General features: G+C 39.2%; 1 long non-coding RNA gene across 1 annotated transcript; it reads left to right on the forward strand.

Moving 5' to 3' along the window:
* Positions 1–10,518: 10,518 nt before the first annotated feature.
* LOC121747814 lies at positions 10,519–11,834 on the forward strand. Its single transcript, XR_006039348.1, has 3 exons — positions 10,519–10,601; positions 10,719–10,776; positions 10,875–11,834. It is a non-coding gene; the product is annotated as an uncharacterized LOC121747814 (long non-coding RNA).
* Positions 11,835–15,051: the final 3,217 nt, after the last annotated feature.

A 15,051-nucleotide genomic window follows, 5' to 3' on the forward strand; every position in this document is an offset into this window, starting at 1 on the left:
CAACTTGCAATTCCTTGACTCGGAGGTTCTTGTCATGCCAAAGTCTTGTTTTTTCTTTGTACCACATTGCCGATTCATATGACTCCAGCCTTAGCTCCTCCAACTCCTGCAGCTGCAATTTTCTCTCTTCCTCACAAGATTCGGATCTCATGTTTATCTCCTTGACCGCCCAATATGCTCGGTGTTCTACTCCCACGGGCAAGTGACACATTTTGCCGAACACAAGCCTATATGGTGACATCCCAATAGGCGTCTTGTACGCCGTCCGGTAAGCCCATAGTGCGTCTCCAAGCCTCTTACTCCAGTCTTTTCTAGACGGATTAACCGTCTTTTCCAGTATCGCCTTTATCTCTCTGTTGGATATTTCCGCCTGGCCGTTAGATTGAGGATGATAAGGTGTAGACAGTCTGTGGTGGACGCCATACTTTCTCATCAAAGCTTCAATAGTCCGGTTGTGAAAATGCGTCCCATTGTCGGATATTATAGCTCTGGGCACTCCGTACCGATTGAAGATATTAGCTCTAAGAAACTTCGATACCTCCTTAGCTTCGCAAGATGTGGTCGCCTTGGCTTCTATCCATTTCGAAACATAATCCACTGCCACTAGTATGTATGTATTCCCGTATGAAGATGGGAATGGACCCATGAAGTCCACTCCCCAAACATCAAAAATTTCACAAACGATCACCGGGACTTGCGGCATTTCATCTCTTCTGGAGATTCCCCCAGTTTGTTGACACCTTTCACAATTCTGACAAAACTCGAACGCATCCTTATGCAATGTAGGCCAGTAAAAACCACTATCTAACACCTTCCTTGCGGTCTTCCTAGGTCCAAAGTGACCTCCACAAGCTAGGGCATGGCAACGATTCAGCACATCCCTCTGTTCCCACTCCGGAATACACCTCCGGATTACTTGGTCGGCTCCCATTCGCCACAAATACGGGTCATCCCAGAAATAGTACTTGGCCTCGCTTTTCAATTTCATCTTCTGGGCCCAGGAAATTACTTGCGAACTGGGCACCTCTCCAATGACTAAGTAATTTGCCAGGTCTGCGAACCATGGCTCAGCGTTTTGATGACATTTCCCTTTTTCGGCATCCCCTGGACCTGTTAACACCATAATCTCTTCCCAGCTGATAGGTCGAGGAATTTTTTTTACGTAGTAAAAATGTTCCTCTGGGAATGCATCCGGTATTGCTTCATCGGTCTCCCCTTGAAATATCCTGCTCAGATGATCGGCCACTTTATTTTCTGTTCCCTTTTTGTCTCTGACTTCCCAATCGAATTCCTGCAAAAGCAACACCCATCGGATTAATCTCGACTTGGATTCTTTCTTTGCCAACAGGTACTTTATAGCCGCGTGGTCGGTGAAGACTATCACCCTCGACCCAAGCAAGTACGGGCGAAATTTCTCAAATGAGTATACTACCGCCAGCATTTCTTTTTCAGTAGTGTCATAATTTTTCTGAGCTTGATTTAGCGTTTTTGAAGCATAAAAGATCACATAGCTTTTCCCATCAACTCTTTGACCTAGCACCGCTCCCACGGCATAATCGCTTGCGTCACACATAATCTCAAAGGGTAGATTCCAGTCGGGCGCTCTAATAATAGGCGCAGATACTAGCCTGTCTTTTAACAACTGAAAAGCCTTTTTGCATTCCTCATCAAAGATAAAATCAACATCGTTATGCAACAAGTGGGTGAGTGGCTGAGCAATTTTTGCGAAATCTTTTATGAACCTCCTATAGAATCCTGCATGCCCTAGGAATCCTCTCACCTCCTTCTGATTCGTCGGGTAAGGCAATTTCGAGATCACCTCAATCTTTGCTTGGTCTACCTGTATAGCTCTTTCCGAGACTACGTGCCCAAGGATAATTCCCTCAGGGACCATAAAGTGGCATTTCTCGAAGTTCAAAACCAAATGTTTTTCCTGGCACCTTCTCAATACTATATCCAAACTAGCCAAACATGAGTCAAATGAATTCTCGTACACAGTGAAGTCGTCCATAAAAATCTCGATGCAGTCCTCCAAAAGATCCGAGAAGATACTCATCATACACCGCTGAAAAGTGCCTGGCGCATTGCACAGGCCAAACGGCATCCTCCTGTAAGCGTACGTGCCGAAAGGACACGTGAAAGTTGTCTTCTCCTGGTCCTCGGGATCCACATAGATCTGAAAATACCCACTATACCCGTCTAGGAAACAGAAGTATTGCTTGCCTGCTAGCCTCTCCAGCATCTGGTCAATGAAAGGTAGAGGGAAATGGTCTTTCTTGGTCGCTTCATTTAACTTCCTATAATCGATGCACATCCTCCACCCAGTAACTAGTCTGGTGGGCACCAATTCATTCTTGTCGTTCTTGACCACCTGTATTCCTGACTTCTTGGGTACCATATGGACTGGACTCACCCATTCACTGTCGGGTATGGAATAAATGATTCCTAGTGAGAGTAATTTCAATACTTCTTTCAGCACTTCCTCCCTCATGTTAGGATTCAATTTGCGTTGAGGATCTCTGCAGGATTTTACTCCTTCCTCCAAGCGGATGTGATGCATGCACAAATCTGGACTAATTCCTACTAGGTCAGAGAGTGTCCACCCAATAGCCTTCTTGTTTCTTCGGATTACCTTCAGCAGTCCATCTTCTTGTCCCTCGGTCAAGCTGTTGTTGATAATCACAGGGAAAGTTTCGTTCTCCTCTAGATAAGCATACTTCAGGCCTGGTGGAAGTGTTTTCAATTCTTTCTTGGGAACATCTTTTTCCTGGGGCAAGGGATTTTTCTCTGTTACTTCCGTTGTGATTCCCTTCCTTGACCCAGCAGAAGCTTCCACACTCGCCACATAAGGTGTATTCCTCGACCTAGCTAGATCCGGATTTGCACAGAATTTTAGAATTGCTTCAGCTAGCTCCTCATCTGATAACTCGCTTGTGTTCATTGCTTGACACCAACTGGCCACTTCTCTATCAATGGCATGACTCATCCCGGAGTTCTCAATCTGTTCCTGCATTAATTCCGTCTCAAGGTATTCTTGGACCAAAGGGTTAATAACATCTGTAGCGTGCAAATTTTCAACGTCAAGAGGTTTCTTCATTGCCTCATCAATGCTGAATGTGTATTTCTCCCCATTATAATCAAGGCAAATTGTTCCATCAAAAACATCAATGATAGTCTTAGCGGTACGTAGGAAGGGTCTCCCTAAAAGTACTCCGCCCGACTCTGCAGACTCATTATCACTCATCTTAATCACATGCAAATCAGCAGGGTACAAGAAGTCATGTACCTTGACTATCACATTCTCAAGCACCCCTTCAGGACAGATGCATGACCTGTCCGCCAGTTGAATCACAACCCTCGTGTCTACCATGCCTACCCCCACTAATTTCTTGTATATGGAAAGTGGTAACACGTTTATCGATGCACCCAAATCACACATAGTGTGCTCGATTCTCACATCACCAATAGAGATGGGCAAGGTGAACATACCTGGGTCATTGCATTTTGAAGGCATCTTCCTCTTCTGAATCACTGCGGAGACGTTCTCGCCTATCAGAATTTTCCCACTAGGCCTAGCCTTCCCAGCTATAAATTCCTTGATGAACTTGCCAAAGACTGGCATCTTCAGGGCCTGTAAGAATGGCAGATTGATTTCCAACTTCCCAAAAATGTCCATGAAGTCTACCGGTTCTTCCTTCTGCTTCTTGGCTTCCCCCGACTCGGAAAGGGTTTCAGTCGCTTCCCTGCTCCGGTAGAACTTTCAGCTGATAACTCTCCAGTTTATTTTCCCACTGCCTCATCTTCCAACTCCGGCTCTGGATCGAGGAAGAATGGTTCAGTTGACCTAGGCAAAGGTTTCTCTAAATCTCCTGTCTTAAGGTCATCCTTGACCAAGGGACTTCCTCCCTCCAAGTGTCTTGTCCTAGGAATTGTATCCTCTTCTTCCCTGTCTTCCCTGGGATCTGTCACCTCCTTTGTTCTTACCACTGGCCCATCATATCCCTTCCCGGATCTCAAGGTAATCTGACTTATATTAGCTCTGTCCGGTGGCCTTACGGAGGCGGGAATCTTTCCTTCATTTCCCCTCATATCACGCAAAGAAGTAGCTATCTGGGACAACTGCTTAGCCAGCATATCCATGGCTGCTTTCTGCTCCTGTTGAGCATCTTGAAGCTTGTGCACTACGTCATTGTTCGATTGCAGGTTGTTTTGCATATGTTGCTGAGAACTGACGAGGTTGTGCACCATATCATCGATACTTTTTGGTGGTTTCGGTGGCTGACTGGGTCCTGGGCCGATACTTAGAGTCGGTCCACTTGCTTGATTCTGACGAGCGTTTCCTTGACCGCCTGAAGAGTTATTGTATTGATTTCCTTTGCCCTGGTAATTGTTTTGAAAATTCCTTTGGTGTGGGGGTACATAAGAGTTCCCTTGACTGCTCTGATTCCTGTTTCCCCAGCTCGAGTGGTCTCCTTGGTTCCGATTAATCCAGTTGCCCTGCCCCTCTTGATTCATTCCTGACCAATTACCTTGTCTTTCGGGCTGAGGTGCAAACTGCTGACTTTGTTGCGGTGCCGGCTGATTCTGCTCATTGTCAGTCCATCTGAAATTTGGATGGTTCCTCCAGGGCGCATCTCTCTGTCTCCCTGGATTCCAACTCCCATCAGGATTCCAACTTCCCATTGCATTGACCTGGGCCTGATAATCTCCTTCCTGGGTCCCGTAATATTGTTGAATTTGATTATCTCCTAGACCAGGAGATTTCTCCTTCACTTGTAAAGCCAGTGGAATCGCCTTTTCAATCGCGTTCAAAAGAGCCTTCTCGAGCCTATCCATCCTTGCTTCGACTTTGTCATCTTCTTGTTCTCTCACAGCATGCACCGATCTTCTTCTCACTGCATTCCTAGGGTTATCGTACGCCTTCTTAGCGTCAATCAACTTCCCTAGGATCCCTCTTGCCTCACTTCCCCTTTTTCTTGTGAAATTTCCCCCACTCGAGGAGTTCATTAAGTCCTTTGACTCGGGAGTGGCTCCTTCGTAAAACAGAGAGTAGGTCTCTGCCTCTATCATTCGGTGATTCGGGCATGCATCCAACAACCCCTTAAATCTCGACCAATACTGACTCAACGATTCATCGTAATCTTGCTTACACTCTAGTATTTCTTTCTTAAGTGCATTCGTCTTGTTGGATGGGAAGAAATAATCTAAGAATTCTAACTTGAAGTCCCTCCACGTGCGGATAGAATCCGGAGGCAACCTCAATAGCCACGTATTAGCTTCCCCCTTCAAGGTGAACGGAATCGCTCGTAGGCGATAATCCTCCTCTGTTGCATCATTCGGCCTCTTCTGAATACCACATAATTTACTGAATTCATTTAAGAACTCATACGGGCACTCATTTCTACGCCCAGAGAACGTCGGCAAGATGCCGAGTACGTTTGTCTTGATCTCGATAGCCCTCTGGCGTGGATTCATCACTATAGCTTGAGCTGGTTCTCCATCTAAATGGGCAGTTAGAGAGCCGATTTCTGGATCCGGGTCTACCACCTGCGCCATGACTACTTCCTCTGCTTTCCCTGTTTCTGACTTTGTTTTTGATTCGGGTGGTGATTCTGAATCTTCGCGTCCTGATGACGTCCAAGATTCGTCGCTAGTGGATTCACTCGGAAACGGATCCCCCGTGGTGAACCCTGATCTGGTGGTCACAGTAGAGACTGTATCCTTACCCCGCCAATCAAACTGGCCGTGTTTCCACCCAGATGAGTTGTGCAAACAAAAGAAAAAGAAAACAAATCAAAACTATTTACACCACAGACTCTGAACACTAACACTAAGCACGCCATCCATCCCCGGCAACGGCGCCATCTAAGTCATCAATGCACTTTCCAAACTCTTCCAGTTGTTCCAGTAGGCTTTTACCATCCACAATCTTGAAAGTAATTAGTTTCTGCTTCAAATGCAGTTAGTTGGCAAAGGATTTAGTCATGTATAACCCTTCCAACTTGGACCACACACCTGCAGCTGTATCCTCCTTGGCTACTTCCCTAAGCACTCTGTCACTCGAATTCAAAATCAGAGTGTTATAGGCCTTGTAAACGCCTATATCAGAGTGTCTCATTCGATTTGCACTTCTCCTTCTCATCTTGTTCTGGTTTCTTCTCTTCGTTGCCACCATCGCTCAAGATTTCCCAAAGGCCTTGTTGCATCAAGATCGCCTTCATCTTGAGCCTTGAAGTTAAGAGAATGTAATCACTCGACTCTAATGTCGAATGACTAGACTCAGGAGTAAGCGAGTGTGCACATATGAGAATTAATGCAAAGCTCGGTCCAGACACAACGCTCCTTAAATCCGCTGGATCACTGGGTCCAGGAACTCTAGAGAACTACAGTGTTTTTGTCGTTGGACACACTCGACTCCTCTTCAAAAAATAAATCCCTCAACCCGAATACTATGAATTAGTATAGGGAAGTGGGGTCGATCCCACAGAGATGGATTCGCAAATTAGTGCTACGAGACTATGGGAACAAACGGCTGCTGCCACACAAAGGGGTTGAGATTTAAACTACCACTAGATCTAGGCAAGAAATGTAAACGCTAGACCTAGGACACAGAAAACTTACTGGAGTCAAACATCAATACCGACAGACCCAATTACCCCCTAGACTGAGTAAACGACTACCTAATCTAGCTAAACAGTAAGCAACTAACAGTGGGGACCATCTTTCCATAAATAGCAAGTACGGTAAAAAGCTGCAGAAAACCAACCCATGCTCCAGCTAACTACGACATGCACATTCGCAACTAAATTAAACTCGCAGATGAAGAAAACAGAGCACACTCCTAAATTCAAACAGAATATAAAGATTTGGACTCCGGAAACTTGCTATGAATCGGAAATACATCAAATCTACGTAAACTAGGCGAAATGAAATGAAAACACGTAAGCTAGGCATAAAATTAAAACACTCCTGCTCAGAATTACTTCAGACGCTCAATCCACTCCGGATCCAAGCCATCTGAACTCAACAACCAACAAAATCAACTCCATAACTCCGATTCTCACAGATCTGCTCCGATCAACTCCAGATTCCACAATCACAAACAACTCCACAACATCAGCAAAACAAAACCCCGATTCATCCACAAACAAACTCCATTCTTCCAGATCTCACCATTAACCTGCAATAATCCAGAAAATAACCACGAAAACAACCAACTCCGACAATCCGACTCCAGAATTCAAGTAAACACAATCAATCATCAAAAGTCATCACGATCTACGTAAGCGAAAATGAAACTTGCATAAAAGTAGAGAAATATCCAGAAACAAAAGAGGACCGAGCTTCGAACAGCGAAGCTCGGCGAATTCAGCAGAAACGAAAAGAAAACAGAAATAAATTATTTCTTCGCCCCAGAGAAGGACGGTGTTACAACCCACAACACTATCGGAATGCTAAATATGAACCCCAGCGCGAATTAGAACCAAGTATGTGAAAAGCGAACTTAGCAACAGGCTGTTCGTGAGGCCTCCACCGAGAAGGTCCCTCCAGCTTGCATGCTTCTTCCTTTTATAGATGCGGACATAGCCTTCTAGAGTCTTCGTAGAAATCCCTATTCTACCCTTCAACTCCGAGGCTTCCTCCGTCAAGCAATTTCTTTCATAATGTCCGCTCTTTCGCCAGTTTCCTAGGACTATGCAAGCGTCCTCTTCTTTTCCTGGATCTAGCGAAAACCTTCACACACCTGGCTTAAAACATGCGTTAGACCCAGTAATTTCACGAAATAAAACCCCTAGACCGATGCATGAAATTAGCCTTATCAAGCCTCCACAACCCGAAGTCATTGCGGCCAGTGAACTTTTCAACCTCAAACTTTGTTGTAGACATTTCAACGAACATATGGTACACTACCAACCAAGATCAGCTCCAAAACAATAGTAACAGCTTCAATCGCCCAAGATCAACCTCAATCGCATTCCCACAGACGGCGCCACTGGTTAGTATCTAACTACCGATTGAAACACGCACACAACCAAGATCTTAAAACACACAGAAGAAATTACGTGGTTCGGCAATGTGCCTACGTCCACAGAGAAGATGACCGGAATTTTATTGCTGGAGAACTCTCAAGAACAAGAATCTTACACTCACAATACGACCACTCAAGACTAATCACAAGGTCAAGTAGAAATCTCCTATTCGTGTGTGTATTTTGTGAATTGTTCACTCTGCTTTTACAACTGAAACTACCGAGCTATATATGTGATGGAGAAGAAGAAAAACTAACTAAATCTTCAAGATTCAGTTATCACCGCTGAAGCCAACGGCTAGTTCCAGCTCAACAAAACGAGCTCCTTTTCTTGATCTCTTCCTTGAGCTCCAAAGACTCTATCTCGGTCAAGTTCATTGTGTTGCAAGGGCGCAAACTCACAAAATCAAATAAAATATCTATTTGCAGCAATAGCGCCGTATGTGTGTTTCATGTTTGTAAAAATTTTTTTGCCTCAAAGCCTCTTAATTTAATTGGTCTTGGATTTGGATGACTTGATAGTTTGGTAAAATTAGAATTAGTATAAAATTATCCGAATGACTTCTCATGTCTATTTCATATCAACTTAAAATTTATATAACTGATATAGTTATTGATAAAGTTGAGTTCTTCAACATTGAAGATTTAGAAAATCTAGCAAAGATTTGATTTCTACCGGAAGAGATTAAGTTTTTCTCTAGTGAGTTGACATTGATTCTCTCAGATGTAATAATTTCTGCCGAGAGAATATTTTCTTCAATAAAACTTATTAAGACATATTTGTGAATTAGAATGAGAGATAAATGGATGAATGATATCTTAGTAGTATACATTGAGAGAGAAATTTTCAAAAAAATTAGAAACGAGACTATTCTTCAGCTATTTCAAGATATGACAACTCATTCAAAACGGTTATCATCTAGTCTATTGTAAAAGTTGTACATTCATTATATATAAAATTAAATATTTAATACAACATTTTTTTAAAAAAATATCAGCCCCGGCTTATTTAGTTTCCTGGTTCCGTCACTGGATTGAAACTCCTGTTAACAATTGTTGCATATTTTTAGTGTCAATAACAACCTAACTAATCCGTGACATAAACAGTACATGATGTTAGAGATGGATAACAGAAAAATAATTAAAAAATGAAATTTACATAAAGTACATAACTTTAAAATTAAATTTACTTATACTACATGATATAATATACGCATGTTTTTAGACTAAATTTTTTTCTTCTTAAATTAGAAAGAATATTACTTTGTGATCTTACAATAATAATATTTACAAAATGAAAAAAAAACACTTAAAAATTATTAGCTAATGAATTAAGAATAAGACTAGCTATGGGAAAATCCTAAAAAATTAATGAGTATTTCTCATGGTAAGTTTTATTTTAACGTGTAATTTTCTTTTAGATTTGTTAGATTTTGTTTCATTATTAAAATTATAATAAACGGGTGAGACCATATTAGTCTAATAAAATATTGGTGGTTATCTATTCAATTCTGATATGGATTGGGATACGACGAAGGACCCGTTGGATATATTGATCCAATAACCCTACGTATAAGGTTTGGCAGCGGACTCCCTTGATTGATAATCTGGTTTGATCCACTTCCAGAGCTTGGAAAACCTCGACCCGTTGGCTATATGATCAGCCAAGAACCTCAGTATGATTGAACGCCACAAGAACTTGCTCAAAGTATCTTGATAAGTTCCAAACACGTGAAAAACTCTACAAAGAGAATTCAACTCACAAGACAAGGTCTATTTTCGTATTTGATCAATGGTGTTCTCAAATGACATGCTTACAAGCCTATTTATAGGCTAGAATGGACTCTTGAAAGTCACATCATTAGTACAACTTAAGACACTTAAAAATAACTCATAATAAAAGAAAAGTAACTCCTAAACCTTTGGTGTAACTCTAGGATATCTAAAGTCACTTATTTAACATAAAATGTAACTAAAGTAGACCCTTCATTTTGGCTGCTCCAACTTGGACGAAAATGCATCATGTATCATCAATTTGGGCCTCCAAAATATGATATGTAGCGACTCCAAACTTCAAGTCTTGGGCTGCCCACAAACTTGAATAATATTCACCACTTGGCCCAAGGTAAAATGGTATTGTAACTGGGCTTTTATTTCAACAACTAAAAGCAACATGGACTCCTTTATCTTCTTAGCTCTAGCTCTTGTAATTGGCCCACTTGGAATGATCAATGGATCCATCTTCTTGTCCTTGTGGATCAGCTTAGTTGTGTCTCCATCAAATTCCTTATATTCCATATACATATTTTTCCTTTACTTACTTATATATGCCGTAGGTTAAGGATAAACTTGGTATCCCTTCTATAAATAAGTACTCTCCATTAGTATTATTTATTCGCACAGGAATTTTGGAACCACGCCGTCGGAATTTCCACCGCCGTATGTGTGTTCCAATTATTCTGATAACCAGCCGATTGTTTCGTTAAATTCAAATTCATAATTCCATTATGAAATCGGAATGGTGCAATAGCTGTGGAAGAACATGTAAGATTTATAAGTCCTACTCCAGGATGTAAGGCCTCTTAAAGTTATTTCGTATGCATACTGTAAAAACTCTTAAATTTGTTATTTTTTTGTGGTTTATAGTATGGAGTTAGGTTAAATAATTGTTTGTCATAATCATGTGCAGATGTTGCGACTCATGCGGCAGAGTTCTTTTAGAGGATACATATGAGGATGGAATTAAGGTTTCTATAACGTGTCTTTTTATATGTTTTTATATGAGATGAAAAGAGTATAGATCTGTTTTTTTAATGATTTGATTTGTTGTTTATTTGCGAGGTAGATGCGAATAGATGATTGGTATGCTACCTTGTCCAATATAGTGATCGATGAAAGTGAGTCTGACTCGGATGGTAGCTCGTCCTCGTCCTTGTCCACTTCGTCTGTCGAGCAGCGAATTCCCGAGATCGAGCCTTCATTGTCGACCCCAAAGCAAAAGAGAAATTTTAGAATAAGGAGTTAAATTCGCTTACCTTTAGTAATTAGGGATTCAATTCGCCGACCTTTCGTAATTTGGGATCGAGATATGCTTATTCTTCATAATAAGGGATTTATGATATTTTAACTTATTTATGTTCTTTTTTAATATTATTTCCCTCTAACCATTTATCAATTGCCTAAATTACCTCCTTCAAATTTTTACCTAAATTCTACTACTTCATCAAAAATTCAAAGCCGTTTCCGTGACCTCTCCCAAATCACCCGCCTTTTTTATTCCAAACCTGCCTCCACCCTTCTCCTCTCCCCTACACGGCGCCTCCAAATGAATGTTCCGTATATTCTTCTCTTTGATTTTACAGTGGAGTTGCTTGATTTTGTGTATGTAGTGCCTGTGCCAGTGCAAGAACATAAATTCTATATGATGCTTTAACTTGGGATGCCATATAACGAAGTAGTTTTGTGTTTAAATTTTCTATAGTTTAATCGGTATGTATTCCTAAAACTATCTGGATTTATATTTTAGGATAATTAACAAAGCCATTGCATGCGATGCAGAGATCATTGTTTACTGGATTAGGATTGTACTAGTATATTTAACTGATTTACTGCTTTGGATTCCTCAGAAAGACTTTAAAGTTGATTGAGTGCACAATTAGGTCTTACTATCTCTTTCTCCAGCTATCTTATTTTGCTTCTAGTTCACAATTTTTACCTACTACTTTTCTTACTAGCACTTACAAATTAGTCATAGCTATCTCCTTGTTGAGATAGGAATTGAGTGATTGCAAAGGCTGTCGGCTGCCTCTTTAGTTAAAAATTTGAAGGGGATAATTTAGGCAATTGATAAATGGTTAGAGGGAAATAATATTAAAAAAGAACATAAATAAGTTAAAATATCATAAATCCCTTATTATGAAGAATACGCATATCTCGATCCCAAATTACGAAAGGTCAGCGAATTGAATCCCTAATTACGAAAGGTCAGCGAATTTAACTCCTTATTCTGAAATTTCTCCAAAGCGAAAGTAGGTGCCGAGATCGAGTTGAATGAAGTAAGAACTTAATTTTGGATTGAGCACATATTTTTATTTAGTACATTTATAGTTCAGTTAGTTTATTTGGATTTGGAATAATTTTATTTCATTGTTTTATGCTTTCCAACATTTAAGTATTAATAAATCATAATTAAAAGAAGTAGTATTTTTATATCGTGTTTGTTGCAATCCTAAAATAGTACTAGGAGTATTAGTTTCGAATAAACATTTGTTGGTAGATTTTTCTTTTAACTGGGGTTTATTTAGTAGTGAGCAAAAGATCTAAAATTTTGTGGCTCGCAATAGTGACCCAAAATGATGCTCAAAGTCCACTATAGTTGATTGCTATACTACAATTTTACCTAATCATGTGTTTCTTGGCTTTAGGAAGTTCCTTAAATAAGAAAGAATATTACTTTGTTAACTTAGAAAAACAATTTACAAAATGAGAAAAATAAACTTAAATTTTAATAGTACAGAATTACTAATGTGAGAAAAAAAGAACATATATGAATTAATTAGTAGCTAATGAATTTATGAGAATCAAAAAATTAAATTAATTATTAGATAAATGAATTAATCTAGTTATAAAAAATCTATTAGTATAATAAAATAAAAGAATACAAATAAATTAATAGCTAATGAATTTAGAATAAGAATAGCGATGGAAAAATCCTTAAAAAATAAGTACTTATTTCTCATGGTAAGTTTTATTTTAACGTGTAATTTTCTTTCAGATTTGTTGGATTTTGTTTCATTATTAATAATATTATAATAATAATAAGCTTAACATATACTACAAGTGAGACCTAAACTTGATAAACTATAAATTGTAATCTGTCAAATAAAATATTGGTGGTTATCTATTTAATTCCTTATATTCCATATATAGTATTTGTTTCCGTCGGTTAAGGATTCTTTATAAATAAGTACTCCCCTATATTATTTATTCGTGTGTGTTCCAATTATTCCGATAAACCACTGATTGTTTTGATAAATTCAAATTCATAATTCCAATATGAAATCGGGATGGGGAAGAAGATGTAATACTCTTAAGGTCAATTTCCAAATGTAAGGTTCCCTTAAAGTTATTTCTTATATATATTGAAAAAACTCTTAATTTTTTTTGGTTTATAGTATGAAGTTAGGTTAAATAATTGTTTGACATAAAATAATCATGTGCAGATGCTGTGAATCATGCGGCCGAGTTCTTTTTGATGATATACATGAGGCGGAAATTAAAGTTTGTATAACGTGCCACTTTATATGAGACATAAAGAGTATAAATTTGTTCTTTTTAACGATTTAATTTGTTGTTTATTTGTGAGGTAGAGGCGAATAGATGATTGGTATGCTACCGACTTGGGCAATTCGTCGACTAGTTCTGTTTCTATCGCTTGTCCAATATAGTGATCGATGAAAGTGATTCCGACTTAGATGGTAGCTCGTCCTCGTCCAATTCGTCTGTCAAGCAGCGAATTGTTGAAAACGAGCCTACATTATCGACCCTAAAGCAAAAGTAGGTGCCGAGATTGAGTTTGGACTGAGTACGTTTTTTTTTATTTAGTACATTTATAGTTCAGTTAGTATATTTGGATTGGGAATAATTTTATTTCGTTGTTTCTATGCCTTAAGAATTTATAAATCATAATTACAAAAAAGTAGTACTCCCTCCGTCCCGCACTACTTGCACTTATTTCCTTTCTGGGCGTCCCAAGTTATTTGCACTCTTTCCATTTTTAGTAACAATTTATACCTACAGCCGTAATTGTTGACTTTGTCTATCACTCATTCCTTAATCTCCGTACCCAAAAGGAAATGTGCGAGTAGTGCGAGACGGAGGGAGTATTTGTATATCGCGTTTGTTGCAATCCTAAAATATTACTGGAGTATTAGTTTTGGATAAACTATTAGTTGGTAGATATTTCTTATAGCTAGGGTTTATTTAGTACGAGCAAAATATCTAAATTTTAAAATTTAGTAATTTTAAATTCGGTTCAATTTAGAAATATAAGTTCCAATATATTATTTGTTTTTTTATGAATCATAGTTAATGTGATTTATAAATATTAAGTAGTAGTATTAAATAGTAAGAGCATATTGTTTGTTGTTAAATTTTTATTTTAATCTACAGTTTTCTTATAGATCGCTTGAATTTTGTTTCATTGTTAATACTCTTTGAAATAAAAGCTTGGGCGAGGAAAAGTATAAGTGGACCATCGGATTTGAAAATATCAAAAGAATCAGTTAATTGCAACAAAATATTCTTACTTTTTAGACCGAGATCGTCAATCAAATGAGCATACGATATGCATATCATAGGAGAAGAGCAAAATACAATTTTCAAAGAGTGAAAATCAATAGCACAAGTTGTGGGGTTTCAAGTTGTGTTGTAAGTTGTAAAAGCATCTCCAAAAAGGAAAGATAAATGAAAGAGGTATATTGCTTATTTGTACGTAGAAAAGTAAATTATTTTATAAAATAAAATAGTACTACAAAATGCAGTCCAAAATGCCATCTCCACCGTCCGTGTCTCTAGATAGGATGAGCCGAGGTTTCCTTATCCATAAGCCCGCTGCAAAGATGCTCGCATTGTGGGCTAGGTGTGGGTATGATCCTGCAATGGACCTCGACTGTGAGGACGAGGAGTCCTGTTTGCTCGGTGGTGTGCCACAAGAAGTGGCATTTCGTTGTGAGGAGGTTCGTCTTGAAGCTGAGCTACTTGGCCCATCCAGGCTTTCTCAAGCATGCGGAAAAAGAGTTAGGTTTCAAACAGACCTTAAAGAAGCTCATGTCGTCAGTAGAGGATGAATTCATGTTTATAAGACTTTAAAATGTACAAATCATTAAAATGTCGCAAAATTTGTTTATTGTTCAAATATACTTGACCTCACGTATAGTTGCTTGCTACTACAATTTTACCTAATCACGTGTTTCTTGCCTTTATGATGTTTCCAGCAAACAATGACATATCTAGGATTGGAT

The sequence above is a fragment of the Salvia splendens genome, chromosome 9 (assembly GCF_004379255.2).
Source record: "Salvia splendens isolate huo1 chromosome 9, SspV2, whole genome shotgun sequence".
NCBI lineage: Eukaryota > Viridiplantae > Streptophyta > Magnoliopsida > Lamiales > Lamiaceae > Salvia > Salvia splendens.